Source organism: Dromiciops gliroides, chromosome 1 (genome assembly GCF_019393635.1).
Source record: "Dromiciops gliroides isolate mDroGli1 chromosome 1, mDroGli1.pri, whole genome shotgun sequence".
In the NCBI taxonomy this organism is placed as follows: domain Eukaryota; kingdom Metazoa; phylum Chordata; class Mammalia; order Microbiotheria; family Microbiotheriidae; genus Dromiciops; species Dromiciops gliroides.
The window spans coordinates 90,882,874-90,896,769 of record NC_057861.1 but is presented as its reverse complement, the minus strand read 5'-3'; positions in this window follow the sequence as shown (position 1 = coordinate 90,896,769).

Sequence of the window (13,896 nt, the reverse complement as noted above, 5' to 3'; positions counted from 1 at the left end):
GCCAACCCCATGTAGGCTTGGACACAATTGATAACAGTCACAGATCAACCTCCATTCGTGTGTAGTGCTTCTGACCCTTCCTGGGGAGGGGACTGAGGCCACCTGGCTTCCAGAGTCGGAACCTTTTCTGATTCTTTTTATTATTTGGGACTGGCTAGGGTTGGGAGGGCCCCCTGAGGATAAAGAGCCTGACTTGCCCCACCCCACCCTAGCTATTCCAAATCCCCCAGTGTTTTTTACTCCTCAATTGAGTTAGCTCTTAGACAATGAGGATTTCCCTCTGGGAGTCAAGCCTTGCCCCTCCCAGGAGTGATTGGTGTGCTTGCCTGGGTGTTGTACAGGAATGGTACTTTCCTAAGGGTGACTTGGGTGCCTACAACTGGTCTTTCTCTTCCTCCCTCCCCCAAGATTTGAATTATTTTCTCCCAGGACTCCTAGGCCTGAGGTTTTTCCTGAAGTTGAGACTATGAAGATCCCGTTTTATTAGAGGCCCTAGCAGCTCCCTGACCACTGAAAGGAGAAGGGCTTGGGGGCAGGTAGGTGGCCAGAGGTCGGACTTGCCCTGGAGGAGGGGGCGGAGCTGGGAAGGTGCTGATTACTCTGACTAGCCCTTCCTTCCCTCTGGAGCCCACCTCCCCCACCTCTGGGTGCTAGGTGTTTTTGAGGGGGGAGGTCATTAAGGAGGGAGGGAATCTGGAGTCCAAGCCTGCTGAGAGCTTCCAGGATAATGTGCACAGCCAGGTACAGATTGAATTGAGGGGGACCCAGAGGGTCTCTGGTGTGGGAGGGAGAAACAGCAGGGCAACTGAATCCAGGAACCTCTCATTAAATGAAATAAAGTTTCTATTTTCTCTAAAAAAAAAAAAAAAGAATTGAAACAAGGTCTACCAGGCCATGCTGCCTATCAGATCTAAGTCAAATTACTCGTTGCCATTTGTAAAGGTCTTTAAATTTTACAGAATACTTTTCTTGCATTGTCTCCATTGCATGTAGAGGGGACCATGTAGGCTAGCCATTATCTAAATTTTAAAGAAACTTGAGACTGTGAAAGGCAAATTGATCTGTACATTATTACATAGAAATTAAGTATCAAGTGAGAATTCAAATTCAGGTTTTCCTGATTCCCATGTCAGTTTAAATACAATTTTATATTGTCTCTTGAAGGAATGTGAGCTTTTTTGACATTTTTATTTAAAATGATTAATGGAAGGTGGACTAGATCAGAAAACAAGTTGTTGGTTTTTCTTGTTGACTTGAGCAAAACATTTAACATTTTTAGAACTCAATGTTCTGAATGTATGTAAAATGAGAATTTGGGACTAAATGATCAGTAAGATGCCTTCCCACTTCATTGAAACTTATAATGTGTTCTACATTCTATGCTCTATGGTCACTTCTGGCTCTAGTAGTTTATAACTGAAATCTCTTCTAGCTCTAATACTTTATGAGTCTATAATTTTATGACAAAGAAAGAAGAAAACTAATGGTTTCTCCACCAATTTAGAGAGACTAGACTTGCATGTTGGAGTTTAAATAAAATCCTAATATAACAGAAAATTGATAGCCGGGTCTTACCAGAATATGTTCAGCTTCTCTTTTCAGAAAGCAAGTCATGACTAAGAGCTCTACAATTACTGCTCTAGAAGGATTTCAATATGGCTACAAGCAGTAGACGATAGAGAGGGTTAGCTGTGGAGCTCCAATTCACTCTTGTAGGGAACCTGACAGAGAGAGAGAGAGAGAGAGAGAGAGAGAGAGAGAGAGAGAGAGAGAGAGAGAGAGAGAGAGAGAGAGAGAGAGAGAGAGAAAGTAGATATAGCGATAGATATAGTGCTGTTGTCCAGTTGTTTCAGTTGTGTATGACTCTTTGTGATCACATCTGGTGTTTTCTTGGCAAACACAATGTAGAGTGATTTGCCACTTCCTTCTCCAACTCATTTCACACATTAGAAAATTGAGGCACATATCCTTAAGTGATTTGCCCAGTGTCACACAGCTATTAAGTGTCTGAGGCTGGTTCTGAACTCAGGCTTTTCTTACTCCAGGCCCATTACTCTATCCACTGTATCAATACATTTTGCTTGTATAGAGATCATGCTTTATCATAACATTGTTGCTTTTTTGTTTCTCTTTTCAGATTGTCTTTTACTTCTGTGTATTCACAATTCTATTAAGTTATATTATCTTTTATTTCCTTTGTGAGTCCTGCCACAGTGGATTCAGATTTTTTCTGTTGCAATTATTTCTGATATTAGGCAATAAATTCTCCTTTCACAATTCTTTTCCTTTTAAACTATTCAGGAACATCATGTTGTGGTTCCTCACTCTCTTCTGAATCTACAGGGTCCTCTACCTTCTGATGTACTGATCTATTTTCCTTTCATTTTGTAATATTTATTATTAGACACCTGAAATACTTTACCTAATCCAGACACCATATTTTCTTTTATTATTAATATCTACACTGTATACTTTATAATTTTTATGCTTACAATTTTAAATTCAATTTTCTTTGTCTTGAGATCTTTGGTAATTTCAGTCTTTTCCCCTAGTCTCCCTTATTGTTCTCTTCTGGAATCTTTCCCTTTTGATTATAGTTTCTCTGGGGAATTGGATCTCAAAGCCACCTCTATATCTTTCCAAAATATGAAAAGCACAATTCACCAGCCTCAGACTTTTCCCCTAAGTGACTTAGGGATAACAGTAGCAGTTCCAGCAAGAAGCAGAATTCTTTTGTTCATGCTTAATGCCATACGTCACATGCAAGTTTCTTGCCCTAGATCATTCTACTCTTCTGTCTATTGACTGAGCTCCATTGAGGAGCAGAGTGATGTGGGGGCACAGTGTGTTGTTGTAATGCTTTTTCCTTACTGGTGCCACGGCATGAGAAAATTAAGGCACTGAGAGAAGGGGAGTTAAATAGAATTCATTTCTGTTTTAAGCCTGTGAATTGGGTTGTACAGCTATACCACCTCACTATGTTGGGCAGTGGGGAGCAGATTCTGAGTAATTCATTACTGGGTAGAAATTATTGTGTTAGTACTTTGCATTTTAAATTTTTTCATTGGGTTCTAGGTGTCCTAGACCATGGAGACTGATATATTTTTAATCTCTTGTAAATAATTCCCATTTTGGAGGGGCTTGAGTGATTGTAAAAATTGAAGAAAATGTCTATGTAAAAATCTATTTGCCATATCACCCGGAAGTCACTGCATTATGCTAATTCTCAAGTGTTCTTAATTTCTTGCACTAGGTATCCAATTAATTTAGAGAATGTGAAAATTTAGTGGTATCTATTAGAGATATTTTTCTTATATTTTTATGCATTAATGTTATGTCTGGTTTGATGTAGATTATGATCCTATTTATAATGGTGATTGTGTTCTGGTGTAGTTTATCAGTTGAATTTTCAAGTATATTATGGGTGTTTTACTTGTAGTATAGTGATTATTTATTCATTAGTTTTAAAGAGTAAACAAAATAGATGCCCATCAATTGGAGAATGGTTAAACAACTTGTCAAACATGAATGTTGTGGACTATTACTGTTCCATAAGAAATGAAGTGTATAATGAATACATAGAAACAAGGAAAGATCTATATGAACTCTTATAGAATGAAGTAAACAGAATCAAGAAAACAATATATACAGGGCGGCTAGGTGGCACAGTGGAATAAGCACCGGCCCCTGGATTCAGGAGTACCTGAGTTCAAACCTGCCTCAGACACTTGACACTTACCAGCTGTGTGACCCTGGGTAAGTCACTTAACCCATTGCCCGCAAAAAAAAAAAAAAAGGAAAAAAAAAAAGAAAGAAAACAATATATACAGTAAAACCAACAATGTAAATTGAAAGAATGGTAAATGAATAAATCAAAAGCAAATAAAAATTTAAAAAATCGAGAAAGACTCAAGAGATATGAGAAGAGAATGTCAACATACTCCTTTGTTCACAGGTGTTATACTTGCATGTTATTTGGACTTTTTGAATGAATTGACCAGTTGCACTGATTTTTTTCTCTTATAAGAAACAGTAAATATCACAAAAATCTATCATTTAAAAAAGAGTGAGACTCTGGTGCATAATTTAGGCACTTTATCATGTCTTTCCGTGTATGTGATAAATGGTAATTTTTTTTTCACTTTGTTACCACATGTTGCACAGTTTCCATCATTTCATGGTATATAGTCTATATTGATCAATAGATAGAGATGTTAAAGCTCACTGATGGTGAAATCCTTTATTTTTGTAGTGATTGTTATTATTCTTAGATCATTGTCCTCATAATTTATAACATGGTTCAAAGAGAAATTTTCTGGATACAATTCCCTAACCTCCTGGTATTCCTTTGTAATTAAATATTTTAAGGAATATAAAATGGGTTAATAAAATAATTGATTTTTGCAGTTCAATAAAAGCATATAATATCATCCTCTGCTTGTTAAACAACATCCTAAGGATAACTCTTTTACTAGATAATGAAACAGGCACCTATACCTGATCTCTTTGGCCTGATCTATTTTGTACCTCAAAGATTAAATATTTGACATGGTGACATCCATCATAATACTGTTTTATGTATATTTATGAACAAATACAATGTATGGGTAATTAATAGAAACAATTCAATCTATGATATTGCTCCAGTTCCAGTCAAGATTGCTAGTTGATGTCTCCAGGTTATTTTGAGATCCATATTTGTGGATTAGAAAAGTATTTCATTCTGACTTCACCTTGCCTTCTTTTCTACTGCTCCACCAGTAGCATTATGGAAATATAAAGGGACCACACAAGAATAAAGGGAATTTTACATTTTGATTCATTTCATTGGTTCAATTTGACAAATGTATGAACACAGAAATTTTCCATATTATCCTTGAAAGGTTATATTTTGCTTCTGATTTCTTTACTTTTCAAATTTCTACAGTAGTTTCTAATTGATAGCAAAATGTTTACATTGTTGTTGTTTTTGTTGTTGCTTTGATTCCTTGTGTCATTTTAACTTTTAACTTTTACTAGATTTACTTATAGTCATTTGTATTCTGGGTTCTTTTCTTAATGTTTCTTTTTTGTTGTCTTTAATTTGGCCACATGATATTCAAGTTTTCTTCTGTGTATAATAGCTAGATATTAATGTAATCATCTAATGCCTTTCAGAAGGTCTTCAATTGCTCTCTCAAGTTGATTCTGTCATTGTGGCATTTGATGTCTCTCCTTAGGATTATTACCTGATAGCTCAATCTTTCCTTGGAGAGGGAAACAACATGTATGCTGGTAAATAATTACAATAAAATGAAGGAGAACAGCAAGAAAGCTTCCTATGAGCAACAGCCTCTGGGATAAGCTGTGAATGAAATTCAGGATTCTAAGAGGCAGAGGTGTGGTGGGGGGGGATGGTGGGGGAAGTGGGGAGTATAGTACATTATAGGAATGAAGAACTTGTATCCAGTGATGGAGATAACAGTATAGAGAGTGAAGGACAATAAATAAGGCAATTTGGATAGAACATAGAATATATGAGGGTGGTAATGTGAAAGAAATCAAGAAAGGTTGGAATTATAATGTAAAGGGTTATAAATGCTAAATATAAGTTTTTATCAAAGATACAATCTAAAACCACTGAGGCTTCTTGAGCCTAGGAATGGGATAGCCATATCTATGTATTAGAAATAGAATTTTGTTATTATTTGGAAATTATTATGAATACAGAAGAGGGTAGAGTCAGGATGTAGGTAGTAAAATATTAGCAGAAGGGCAGCTAGGTGGCACAGTGGATAAAGCACTGGCCCTGGATTCAGGAGGACCTGAGTTCTGAGTTCAAATCCAACCTCAGACACTTGACACTTACTAGCTGTGTGACTCTGGGCAAGTCACTTAATCCTCATTGCCCTGCAAAAAAAAAAAATAGCAGATATAGATGATTTATTTTTGTTTGTTTTTTTTGTTTGCTTTGTTTTGTTCTTTTTTTTTTTTTTTTTTGCAGGGCAATGAGGGTTAAATGACTTGCCCAGGGTCACATAGCTAGTAATTGTCAAGTGTCTGAGGCCAAATTTGAACTCAGGTCCTCCTGAATTCAGGGCTGGTGTTTTATCCACTGCGTGTCCTAGCTGTCCCCAATATATATGATTTCTGAAGCTTTTTCTAGCTCTAAAACCCATACACCTTTACCCCAAATAGGCACTTTAAATTTGTTTAATTGAACTGAGAGTCACTATTTTCTGATGTGATGAATCTGTTTGGTTTTCTGATTCTGAATAACTTGCCATAAATTCAGTTCTGGTAATGACATGGGCATTTCATTGCATATTAAATCTAAATTATGCATTAGATAATTAAAAATCCCTTCAGAAAAGGGATAATAATCGTAATCATTTGAACTCCTACTACTCCAAGTAACTTATCCTGTCTGACCCACAGACAACCTCTGAAAATAATAGTTTCACCTGAGGTTTAAAATAAAGCTGGATGACCACTTGTTATAGAAAGTGTTCTTTTGGAGCTTTGAATTGGACCAGAGGAACTCTGAAGTTCATTCTAACTTAAAACATATGTGATCTTCTGCTCTGGTTAGATCTTATTTGGAGCATTATGTTAAATCAAAAAATCAATCAAATGATAAGTTTTGGATGTCATGATTTAGCAGAGCTATTGGAAAGCCAGAGGATGTCCAAAATAATTCATCTCAGTTGGTAGTGGGACTGGAAATTTTGCAATAACGATCAGGTGAAGGAATTGGGGGGTATTTAGAATGAAAAAAGAAAAATTAAGGGATATATACTTCTTGTCTTTAGTCAATTGAAGGGGTATCAAGTAAAATAAGGATTAGTCTTGTTTCATTGAGTTGCAAAGGGAAAAGCTGGAAACAAGGATTGGAAGATGAAGAAGCAGACTTCAAATCAAGTTAAAGAAGATCTACCTAACAATTTGAAAAGCCAGAATGGGATGCCTCAGGAGCTTCAGATGTTGGGGTGGAGGCTATATGATCCTATATTAGGTGGATAGTAAAGCAGATTCATGCTCAGGGACAGCTATAACTAAATGCTACTGCTTTCCCTTCAAGATCAAAGAGTATACATATAATTTATAGAGAAAGGACACAAAACCATAGCACAAAAAGTACTGTTTATCTGAGAGAAGAGAAGATGGATAAGGATGATAGGTTTCTTTAAAAGTCTGCTCTGTGTATAATGCAACAATATTTTGCTTTAAATGACTAATATTATAATGATTTACATAATTGTACACGTATAACCTATATCTGATTGTTTACTACCTCAGGGAAGGGGGGGAGAGGGAAGGAGGGAGAGAATTTGGAACTCAAAACTTTAAATAAAAATGTTTATTATCCAAATAATTATAATCACAATATTTTGCTTTACCCTACCATACAGCATTGTTACCAAAGTGGTTAAGCACAGAATCATATAATTTCATAGTTGTAAGGGCTCTTAGTGGTCAGGTTGTTCAAGTTGCTCCGCTTACCACTCAATAATTTCCAATACAATATAATTAACTGGTGTTGTTGTGTCTCCTTGGCCTGCCCTAAAAACCAAATGACTAAGGATGGACTACCTCTAAAGACAATCCATTTTATCATTCCATTTTAGGATTACTTTAAATTTCAGAACATTGTTCCCTCTAAAAAAAACAGTCTAATTTATCTCTTTGTGTTTTCTATTCATTAATCTTACTTCTGTTTCCTGAGATCAAAGGTAACAACCTCTTTCCCACAGCTTCCCAACAAATGCTTAGGGACTGCTATTATGTCCTAACCTGAGTCTTCTCATTTGTAGTCTAAATGTCCCCTTTTCCTTCAACAGATACTTATGTATAATGTACTTGAGGTCTTTTAACATTCTTTCCCTCCCCCCAAGATATGTTCCAGCTTATAATGACCTTCTTAAACTGTAGAATTAAGCATTTTACGTAATACTTCAAATGTCATCTTAATGTTGACTCATATTGAATTTGAAATCCAATAAAAACCCATGATCTTTTTAGACAAATTGCTGTCTAATCATGTCTCCTCTATCTTGTACTTATAAAGTAATTTTTAAACCAAGTGTAAGACTACATTTATTTCTATTAAATTTAATCTTATCAGATTTGGCCCAATTTTCTAGCCTGTCAAAATCTTTTTGATCTTGACTCTGTCATCCAGTGTGTTAGTTATCTTCCCAGCTTTATGTCATCTGAAAATCTGACAAGTGTGCTGTCTACACCTTTATCAAAGCCATTGACAAAAAAAAATGTTAAGTACCACAAAGCCAAACACAATTACTTGAACCCTCCACTGGAGACTTTGTCTCAAACTGACATCAAACTCTTAATGATTATTCATTGAGTTTGGATATCTAAAGAGTTAATCATCTATTTAACTTATGGGCTACCATCTAGTCCACATTTATCCACTTTTCCCACTACAAAAGCAGGAAAAACTTTAGTGCAATTTATATAAAATCTAAGTTATTATTGCCTACAATATTCTCTTATTTAGCTATCTATCCTCTTCAAGAAAAAAATAAGAAATAAGACTTGAATGGCCTATTCTTTTTTTTTTTTGGTGGGGCAATGAGGGTTAAGTGACTTGCCCAAGGTCACACAGCTAGCAAGTGTCAAGTGTCTGAGGCCGGTTTTGAACTCAGGTCTTCCTGAATCCAGGGTCGGTGCTTTATCCACCGTGCCAACTAGCTGCCCTTTGAATGGCCTATTCTTAGTGAAGCCGTATTGTCTCTTCATCAGAGTCAGAAAGATCTGTGTTGAGTTACCAAATATATAAAGTGAAAAGTAGTTCTAGATCTATATATGTAAAAGAAAAGTGTATCCCTACAATTAATTGTCTACACTGATAATATCTTAAGACAAAAAATTAAATAAATGTAGCAAGGTCATTATAACCAGAGGAATTAGGAGCAAAAGCTGGGTGAAGACTTGCCATGTATGAGCTGGACTCGAGAGCTATGCTGGGATATACTATGTTGAAAAATTACCTTGTATTTGTAGGTTTATTTGTATTGATTTGATATAAATCTTCATTTCTTGGTAGAGTCCAGCAATCAATTGTTACCTTTAGAAATGGAATGGAGAACATGATAATGTGTGTTTCTGTAGCCATCTCTAATCTTTTGCCCTCAACGCCAAAGTAAACTGTTTTTCAAGATGTGATTGTGAAATTAAATTTGTCTTGGAAGTAGAAAATGTCATTTCATTTGCCACTTCTGCCTGAATGACCCTTTGACAAAATTCTCAGGGTAGGAGGAGATACCGTCCCAAACTTATAGCTATATAGTAGGGTTAGAGTACATTTCATGACAGATTGGTTAGAATGACTTAAGAAAGCAAGTTGCTGGGGAAAGAATCATGATTTATTTTTTTCTCTTCTAAGTTTATTCTTTCATTAAAGTAGAATTTACTAAGCATCTACTATATCCAGAAATCTGAAGGAAATTCCAAAATGAATAGTTCCCTGACTCAGTGGAGATTTAAGGTTTTTTTGTTTGTTTGTTTCTTTGTTTTTTGTGGAGCAATGGGGATTAAGTGATTTGCCCAGGGTCACACAGCTAGTAAATGTCAAGTGTCTGAGGCCGGATTTGCACTCAGGTACTCCTGAATCCAGGGCCAATGCTTTATCCACTGTGCCACCTAGCTGCCCCAATTTAATTTTGAGAGTAGATTTAGAGTCATTTAAAGAACCACAGGATTTAGGAGTCTTATGGGACCTCAATAACATCTTCTACAATGAATCTGACAAGTGTTTTGGTGTTTTCCTAAAAAACCTCTAATTGAGGAGAATATATTGGAATAATTTGCTACATTCTGGTGAAACTCACTTCACTCCAGAAACCTATCTACTTCTCTCTCTCTCTCTCTCTCTGCACATAAACATACATATACATATATATGTATATATACATATACATATATACACATACACACATACATACATATGTATATATGTATATGTGTATACATATATATGTATATGTGTATATATATATATGTATATCTTCCTTTATAGCATAGTTCTACAGAGTTGGATTTACTAGAGAAATCCTCAAAAGTAACAAAAATAGATTTGTGATTACTTTGAGAGACATTCTCCATCACACTGGACCTAAACGTTCTGATCACCTATCAGAAGTCAAATATAGTCAAGAAGCATTTATTAAGCACCTTCTATGTGACAGTTATGATGTCAAGTGGTGGAGATACATAAAAAGGTTAAAAATAGTCCCTGTTCTCAAGGACCTCACAGTAATATGGAATTTAGGAAGATGAGAAATGGATGAGAGAGAGACAGAGAGAAAGAATAATGAGTTCAAGTTTTGAAAAATCTGTTGAATTTAAGATGTCCATATTCAATAGGTGAAAGAAGATATAAACAGCATATTAAGAAAAAGATTAATGCTAATTAAGTAAATTTGAAGATCACTACCACAGAGCTGATAATTGCATCTATGGAAGCTTATCAGCTTATTAGACAAAATAGTATATAGATATAACAGATGAGGACAAACCCTTGGGGTCACCTACCATTGGTGGGAATGACCTAGAAAACAATCTAGAAAAGGAGATTGAAAAAGTATCACTCAAAATGGTAGAAGGAGAATGAGAATAGAACAGTGTCACAGAAACCTAGAGAAAAGGGAGCATCTGGGAGAAGAGGGTGAGCAACAATGTTGAATGCTGCAGAGAGATCAAGAAGGATGAGGCTTGAGAAAAGACCATTATATCTAAAAAGTAAGATGTAACTGTTAAATGTGGATAGAACCGTTTTAATTGAATAATGAGTTCAGAAAGCAGACTTTAGAGAGTTAAGGGGAGAGTGAGAGGTCAGGAAGTGAAAGAGAAGAGATATGGGATGATAACTAGTGGGGGAGATGTGGTTGGGATTGTAGGCAGTACAGAAGCAGCTAAAGACAGGGATGGATAAGGGAAATAATATTAGTGGTAGAGGGGGCAATCTACTTCTTAAGGCAGAATCACACAGGACTAATATTGTGAATGCAGAAGTGTTTGATTTGACAAGGAGAAGAGTTAATTTATTTGAGATAGGAGTGCAGAGGAAGATATAAAGGTAAGGCATTTGAATCATGTGAGATGAGAAAGAGAAAAGGAGTTCTGGACAAATGGCCTCATGTTTTTCAATGTAATATGAGGCATAGGATCTCTTCTGAGAAAGTGAGGACAAAGGAGTCATGGGACTTTTAAGGAGGGATGAAAAGGTTTGGGAAAGTCACTGTGGTGAGGGGAATCATGAGTTGATGGGGATGTAAAAGAGTTGCCTTAGGGACCAGTTGAGATTTTATAAATTTGCAACGTACCTAATCAGCATGATCTCATGATTAAGTTTAGTTTCTTTTTTAAAAATTTTAAATGTTCCCTCATGTTGTATTTTAATCACTTGTTGATACCTTTAGTGTGTGAGACCCAACCTCTATTCCTCAAGTGGATAAGGATCCCTAACAATTCTCTCCTTTGTTGATAGACAGATTCCATGTCCTCTTCTCTCTTTCAGAGGGTTGCATTGTCCAGAAAATTCCCCTTCTCTTACTTGAAGGCTGCATCTTAAACTGTTAAATTTGCAATTCCTAAAGAGGGAAAGCCAAGGCTGACACTCCTCAAGAATTTCGAATTTCACCTTGAAAGGTACTGCTTTAAGAACTCCCACCACATAGAAATATGGTTTCACTTTCTTGGGATGATAGGTTTGGAAGAATTTGTCCTTGTTTTGTTGTTTTGTTTTGTTTTTCCAGTTACACATGATCTCCGGTGATGGATGGGACCCAGACTTTTAATTCAGGAAATTGGTTTCATAGAATTCTAGATTCTCCATGACTTTTTTCAGCTGCTTCTAACTCTTGAGAAAAGAAACTAACTCTGGTGCTGAGGGAGAGATCATCTTTGGTTATCTGGACACCTATACATACCTCTGTGTAAGTGTACTATAGGGACCAAAGTCAAATCATGGCTCTCTTGCCTTTTACCTTTCCTCAGAAAAAGGAAAAAAGAAAAGAAGGCCAACTCTATGATGATAATTTACACTTATAGGCCCAGGACCAAAGTGTGGTTCTGCCTCAAATTATTCCATACCAACCAAGTCATCCCCAATTAATGAGACATAAACAAAATACAAAAAAAAAACAACCCAAAACCAAAAAAAAACTTGTCAACTTTGTGAAGGAACTCCCCTAATAGACACTATCTTCTGGTGCTCATTTTGCTTATTTGTATCATATTTAATATTTCCAGATTTTAAGGGCTGTGCCATTTGCTCATCACTACATCCTCTGCACTGAGCACTGTGCCTTGATCACAGAACATGATTAATACCTAGGTATTACATTGAACTAAGTTTATATTAAATAAATTTTCATGGTTATATTGGGAAAATCAGGAGGGAAATTTTTTGTTTGCTTCCTTGTTTGTTTTTGTATTTTGTTTTCGGGGGTTTTTGTGTGTTTTTTGTGCTTTTTTGTTTTGTTTTGCTTTGTTTTTTGGGGGGCAATGAGGGTTAAGTGACTTGCCCAGGGTCACATAGCTAGTAAGTGTCAGGTGTCTGAGGCTGGATCTGAACTCAGGTCCTCCTGAATTCAGGGCTGGTGCTTTATTCACTGTGCCACCTAGCTGCCCCCTACCCTTGTTTGTTTTTAAGAGGTAATTTTTAATGTGGACCTTCATCAATGTACCTTGTCAATCAAATACAGTAGTGAAGTATATCCTAAGAGTAGCAGACTCTGTCAGCAAATGGCAAAAGGGAGGAAATTATAGGATTTGTTGAGGGGTAAACAAATATGAGAGCTTGGTTAGAATAGAAATTTTTCTAAGGTAAATAATCTGGGAGGCAAACCAACTTGTGCATGACTTTTGATGTTATGGAATTTGAATTATATTCTCATGAGACAATGGAAAGCTACCAATGATATTAAAGTAGAGGAGCTACCCTATCACCTAAAAGGATATTGAATGATGGCAAAGAGAAAATACATTTTCTAAAATGTAGGAATGAGATTCACTTAAGCAAACTAATCCATTGAAATATTATAAATAAAATGGGATGAATATAATCTTTAAAATTGAACAATTCCATACATGTTAATACAGCAAACAGTTTTCATGATCAATGATAGTGAAATCATGGAATTCAAACTGTAGCCCCTCAGTAACCATTGTGCTATATGACAAAATGGAAAACATTTAAGAAGATTAAAGTAGGAAGGACAGCTAGGTCATGCTAAGTACATTTGGGAGATAAAATTTATTATAATACTGATGGATGAACATTGAGTATTTTAAAATATGGGGAAAACAAACAAAAATACAAAATATTATTTTAAAATAATAATAAAAGTGATTGCTATGAAATCAATGACTATTGAAAGAATTATTTATAGTCATATCTCTATAAGATCTGATCTATTGATGTACAAATAACACTGCTAGGTTTATATCCGAAAGACTTCTCCAAAAAGAGAAAAAGACCTATTTGTACAAAAATATTTATATCAACTCTCTTTGTGGTGGTGAGAATTAGAAATAAAAGGAATGCCCATCAATCGGGAAATGGCTAAACCAACTGTGGTATATGATGGTGATGCGATATTATTGTGCTATAACAAATGGCAAATAGGATGATTTCAGAAAGGGCTAGAAAAACTTGTATGAACTGATGTATAGTGAATTGAGTAGAACCAGGAGAACATTGTACACAATGACAGCAATATTTGTTTTGTTTTTGGTTTTGTTTTTGTTTTTTGGTGAGGCAATTGGGATTAAGTGACTTGCCAAGGGTCACACAGCTAGTAAATGTCAAATGTCTGAGGCCAGATTTGAACGCAGGTGCTCTATCCACTGTGCCACCTAGATGCCCACAGCAATATTTGTTTAATGAAGAAC